Source organism: Mercurialis annua, linkage group LG1-X (assembly GCF_937616625.2).
Source record: "Mercurialis annua linkage group LG1-X, ddMerAnnu1.2, whole genome shotgun sequence".
Taxonomy (NCBI): Eukaryota; Viridiplantae; Streptophyta; class Magnoliopsida; order Malpighiales; family Euphorbiaceae; genus Mercurialis; species Mercurialis annua.
This window is the reverse complement of record NC_065570.1, coordinates 13231411-13238158: the sequence shown is the minus strand read 5'-3', so window position 1 is coordinate 13238158 and position 6748 is coordinate 13231411.

Below are 6748 nucleotides of genomic sequence, written 5' to 3'. Positions count from 1 at the left end.
CGGCAGAAATACACCATTAATACACCAAAAATACACTAAAACGTAAAGATATTATAAAATTATTACAAATGTACCATAAATCAATATTTTCTTTACAAAATCAGTAGCAATAAACAAATTTATGAATAAGAAAAGACAAAATAAATAAATATATGAACAATAGAACAATTTTATAAAAAAATAAATTATAGATCTACAATAATTTATTTACAAAATATTTAAATCATTAAAAAAAACCCTAAAAATTACACAAATCTAAAAATGAGTCGAGAAATCCATAGCGCGAACGGAAAAGACGAACGAACTAGCGCAAACGGAAAAGACGAACGAAAAAACGACCGGAAACGACGAGAAATCCATCGGAAATAGACGAACGGAAGCGCGACCGGAAAAACGAACGGAAAAGACGAACGGAAAAGTAATCGGTGGAGATAAACTGAAAATCAAATGAAAAAGAAGAAGAAAAGAAGAAGAAAAGAAGAGAGAAGAAGAGAGAGAAGAGAGAGAAAAAAAAAGGTGGCTATGTAAAAGTTAAAGGTCTAATTACTTAAAAACCATCCACCTTATAACTTTTTTTCATTTATACCATGACCTCGGAAAATTTTCAATTGTACCCTATTTTCGATTTTTATGTTTCATTTGTACCCTAAAATTAAAAATTTTGATAATTTAATTAATTTAAGAATGAAAATATTAAAAACAAGATACATAAATGATTAATATTAACGTTTTATTAGAATATAGGATAAAAATAAAAGATTAATTTAAACTTTTTTTCAAAAGAAAATAGGTCATTTAACTCATTAGGATAGAGATGAAACATAAAAATCAAAAATAGGGTACAATTGAAAATTTTCCTAGGTCATGGCATAAATGAAAAAAAGTTACAAGGTTGGTGGTTTTTAAGTAATTAGGCCAAAGTTAAACCTAAAATGAGATGAGGCTTCTTTATATAGTGGGTATTTTTAGTAAATAAGTTAGTTTATTAGGTAATGTAGGATAAGAGGAAAAGATGGGCCAAAATGGTGTAAATATTTTACCCAAAACAGGTATTTGGAAAATAATCCCATATTAAATGGGTTAATTTTATAAAAAATCACGATCTTTATACGAATTTTTATTTTAATCACGACTTTTAAAAATTGCCATATAAAACCATAACCTTTCATTTTTTTTCAAATTTATTACCGACTATTTTTTCGGTGAATTTTACCTTTCATTTTTTTTCTTCAAATTTGCCGGATTATGGTGGCCACGTCATCAAAAATACACCAAAAATTGATTTGGTGATAGATTTGAAAAAAAATGAAAGGTCATGGTTTTATGTGGCAATTTTAAAAGTCGTGATTAGAATGAAAATTCGTGAAAAGGCCGTGACTTTTTATGATATTAACCCTATTAAGGGTTAATTCCATTTAAAATGAAAGTTTGAAACTCAATTTAAACTCAGTCGAATTTCATTTTAGTAGCTCAAATTCGAACTTGATAAAACTTGAGCTTGACTCAGTCCACTTGATTATCCATAATATTATTATAAAATTACATTATAGATATGGAGGACTAATTTGATCTTTCGGCTAAAAAATATATATTTGACCCTTATTTTGCTTTTTTTTATTAGTGTAGAAAAAATCAAACATTTACATGTAATTTAAAACAAATTTTTTAATATTTACAATATTGTTCCAATTGTATTTTTTGCGTGGTAATTTTATCCAATTATTTTCTAATCGGGTTAATTTTTCCAATTGTCAGTTGAATTTATATACTAACTATGTAGTGATCAAAACTCATTTTTCAGAATTTTAAGATTTAACTTCTAATCTAAAGAATTGAATATAGCGTTAAAATTTAATTTTAAATTTTTAAATTTTCGGCGGTTAAGTAGAAAAAAAGAGAAAATTTAAAGTTCAAATGATCAGAAAAATCTAATAAGAAAATATATTGTACTTGGGTGAACGAAAAAATTAAATGATTGAAAATAATAGATAAATGACAATGAAATTGTTAAATTGGAATAATATTATAAAAATTAAAATATTTGATTTAATTGCAAATACACATAAAATTTAGATTTTTTTTACGGTCACACTTTTTTATTGATGTAGGATTTTTAAATTTTTGTTCAGTGAATTTTTATTTGATGTAATGAGAAATTCTTAGGTAGACTCAGTCCACCACGTCATCCATATATTAAGCCTATCACATAATGACACGTCATTAAAATAATGAGCCTATCACATAATGACACGTTATTAAAATAATGGCAATTTTGTAAATTCATTTATTACTTATTTACACATTTGAATAGTAATATTACATGATTAGAGCATCTCCAATGTAGTGCTATATTTTATGCTAAGTTTAGCATGAAAAAGTGCTAAAATGCTATAAATAGCATAGCATTCTAATTTTTTCTCCAATGCACAAAGTTAAAAATAAGTGTTATAATTATTTATTAAGATAATTATCTCTGAATTTTATAAGTTTCTAATTATTTTATAATTTTTTAAACAAAAATTAATATAATTTTTATTTTGATATAATAATGAGCTTTTCAAAAGAAATAATTAAAAGAATCGAATCATCGATGAACTATATAAAAATATTTTATATAAATTTTTTTATTATATTAATATATGGTCTATTATTAAAAAATCAAATCGAGACCGTAAAATTAAATTGAAGCACAAAATTTAAATGAAGAAAATAAAAAGATAAAAAAATATTAAAATAATAAATGCAAAAAAAAAATAACCGTGGTAAATTGTAATTAATAAAAAAATGCTATTGGTTGTTGTAGTTTAGCATATGCTATAGTCTGTGCTAAATTTAGCACGTGATATAGCATATGCTAAATTTAGCACAAACTATAGCACTGCATTGTAGTTGTATTTTAATATTTAATGCTAAATTATAGCATTAACACTCTATTTTAGCATTGCATTGGAGATGCTCTTACTATCCTTTTAATTACATATCATTATGTGATAAGCTTAATATACAGATGATGTGGTGGACTGAGTATACCTAAAAATTTCTCTTGATATAATAATAAGTTTCATGTATATAGCTAAAAAATGTAACTATTATCTAATAAAAACTTCTTAGTTTAGCCGATTCTAACATTAAATTAATATAAATGATAATTTAAGTAATAATTTTTCTTTTTTAATAAGTTTGGTCACCAAAATATTATTTAACATTTCTAGTTTGTTAATTTCTGGACTTAAAAATCCAAAAACAAACAGGGACAGGGATGAGACAAATGGCATCACCTACCAATATCCTTTATGAATACACCTTTTTTTTTTGTCAAAGAAAATGTTTTTATGAATACACCTTAGCTTCAATTGTTCATGTCCATTTCCTTATACTATCGTCAGAGATTGGATAATAGTTTTAAAAATTCAAACTTAATTAAATGCAAACCTGAATTATTTGCACTGATAAAAAAAACTTTCAACATCACCAGTCAGAACCCATTTAGAAGAACATGAGTATTTTATAATGAATTAATTTTATATAAAATCACCACCTTTATATGTTTTTTCATTTTAATCACCTACTTTAAAAAGTGTCAAATAAAATCATCAGCTTTTATTTTTTTACAAATCTAATCACGAATTTGAAAATTCAGTGTATATTTATTGACTTGACAACCGGAATTAATAAGAAAAGAGTAAGAGGAATGTATTTTATGTGTTAATGGGAAATTAGTCAGATTAAAATATTTATTTGGGAGGAAAAAAATATAGAATTTTACTCATCGATGATAGATTTGCAAAAGGCATAACTACTTAAAAAACTCCCACCTTATAACATTTTTTCGTTTATACCATGACCTAGGAAAAAGTTCATCTATACCCTTTTTTTGATTTTTCATTTTCATCTCTACCCTAAAGAGCTAACTTGACCTCTTTTCATTTGGAAAATATTCAAAATGATCATTTATATTTTGCTTATATTCTAATTAAACATTAATATTATTAATCATTTATAATGTTTTCATCATTTAATTAATTTAATTATCAAAAAAAATTAAATTTTAGGGTAGAGATGAAAACGAAAAATCAAAAAAAGGGTACAAATGAACTTTTTCCTACGTGAGGGTATAAACGAAAAAATGTTACAAGATGGGGTTTTTTTTAAGTAATTAAGCCATTGCAAAAAAATGAAAGGTGGTGATTTTATTTGACACTTTTTAAAGTACGTGATTAAAATGAAAAAAACGTGTAAAGGTGGTGATTTTATATGGAATTAATCCTTTTATAATAGACCAAAAAGAAAAACACATTATCTCCTTTATTTTATATTTTTCATTTAGGCCCTCAAAATTCTTAAGCGTGCATAAAAACCTTTTATATTTTTGAAAAGATCACTGGTACCCTTTTAGTTTATTTTTGTAGTTTTTCTTCAAGTGTGGGGATCATATGCACCATTTTTAGTAATTTTTATAGATTTTTTTTCAAGTGTGGGGATTATATACACCATTTAAAAACCCTGACGGCCTAATTGGCCAAAAAAAATACTAAAAAGACTTACGTATTCACTAATCATACACCATTCATTCATTATAAAAATATAAGTCCTTATATTGTAAGTCCTTTTAAACAAGGAAAAAGGGTTATCTATACTCCTAAGGTTTGCTTTTAGGATCAAGTAAGCTCTCAACTTTTGAAAAGGTTCAAATATGCCCCCAACGTCCTAAAAATGAACAACCAGGCCCCCCAATTTCGACAACCAGGCCTCCAACGTCTCATTTATAAGTCAAAATGGGGGTCTGGTTGTTCACTTTTTAAGACGTTGGGGCATATTTGAATCTTTCCGAACGTTGAGAGTTTAGTTGATCCTAAAGGCAAATCTTAAGGCAATATATGACCCTTTCCCTTTAAACAATCATAACAAGAACATAACAAATTTGACATCCATTTTTGAAAAACATGCATAGATTCAATGATTGTTTAAATGCATTGTACTGCATTAATACATAGTCGTAGCATCCCTAAACACTACTAGATTTCACACTTTTAACGACGGGTTTTTCCGTCGCTAAAAGCAGGAAATCCGTCAAACAAATGGTTTCCCGATGGACTACCGACGGATTGAATCTGTCGGCAAATATCAGGCCGTAAAATTATTTAGCGACGAAGTAAAAAATTTAGCGACAGACTTTAAAAGTCTAGTGACAGATTTAAATCTGTCGCTAATTTTTAAAATTAAAAAATTTAATTTTTTTAATTGAATCGTAAAATGAATTATTATTTAATCTGTCGTCCATCGTCACCCACCCATTCGCGATAGGCCACCCACGTCACTCACCCATGATTTTTGTAAACTTCATAGTAGATCACTCATCCTTCAATTGCTCTCACCCAAGATTTTTTAATCTTGAAGTTCCCCAATGCGTAATTCCATCTTAACCAACTAAAATTCTTGTTATATATCTATTTATATTTTGGTTAAATGTAACTGATGGAGTTCGCCTTTTGATCCGGTAATTTGACCTGCAAAACAGGGTAGAGATGCTAAAATCAGTATTGAGATTAAGCAGAGTTTTGTGTATATGAATGTAGTTGTGTGTTTAGGCATACCTCAAGCTCCTTTTATAGTAGATGATAGTATACCTTATAGAGTTGTAATAGGAAGGTGAATCCTATTTTGTAGGGTTTGACCCTGATTAAAAGTGATATTCCTTATTCAGACATGAGTCTTATTTAGAAACGTCTTCCTAAATAGTCTCGTCTTCCTAAGTTAGATGTTATCTTACTAAGTTGGAGTTTGTATCCAAATAGGTAAGATACTCGAGAATATTCCGTAGATCTGGTAATCTGTCTGAATCCTAGGGTCGACGCGTTTTGTCCGAGTCCTCGGGAATTCGGTATTATTCCTGTCGGATGGTGTTCTAGTCGAGGCGGATCCTATATGTTCGGCCGCCTGTTTTCTCTGTTTTGGCCTTTCGGGCGGGAGTTTTGTATCGTTTGAGAATGGATCTCCTGCGACTCGACTCTATTGTAGTTGAGATGGAATCCAGTATCCATCAGTAACTAAAAAGAATATATATTTACTCTCGCAACTTACTCACATATTCTAAAATAATTATTTTTTATAATAATTATTTTTATAATAATTAATTAAAATAATTATGTTTTTAAATAAATAAATAATAAATAATCATTTTTTAATAATCATTTTTTTAAATTATGTTTTTAAATAAATTTTTTTAAATAATTTTTTTCATAAATGATTAATTTTTAATTTTTTTAATTAATTACGTTTTCGCGATGGATTTAAAAATCAATCGCTAATTCCATGAATTAGCGATAGATTTTTAAATTCGTCACTAAATCTGCGGATTTTGTTGGCGGTAGTTATCCTGCCAAATTTAGCGACAAACAATTTTTTGACGGATTTAGCGTCGGATTCACATCCGTCACTAAATCCGTCGCTAACATTCGTCGTTAAACTCAGGATTTCTAGCAGTGAAACTAGCTTAAAAACCATCCTAACACGTTGACTAAAAACATCCCAAAAAGTATTGACAATTAATATCTAAAAAATACATCATAATAATTGTTAAGAGACAAAACAACCAAAAATTACATCCCACATTATTAAAACCATGTATCAATTGAGTCTCAATTATGTATTGCCTTTCAACCTTTAACTGTTTGCTTGTTATTATAGTTTTTCCCATCAAGTGACTCCTATTGAAGATGGGGTGAGACCTAAGTTTCTAGTCCTAAAC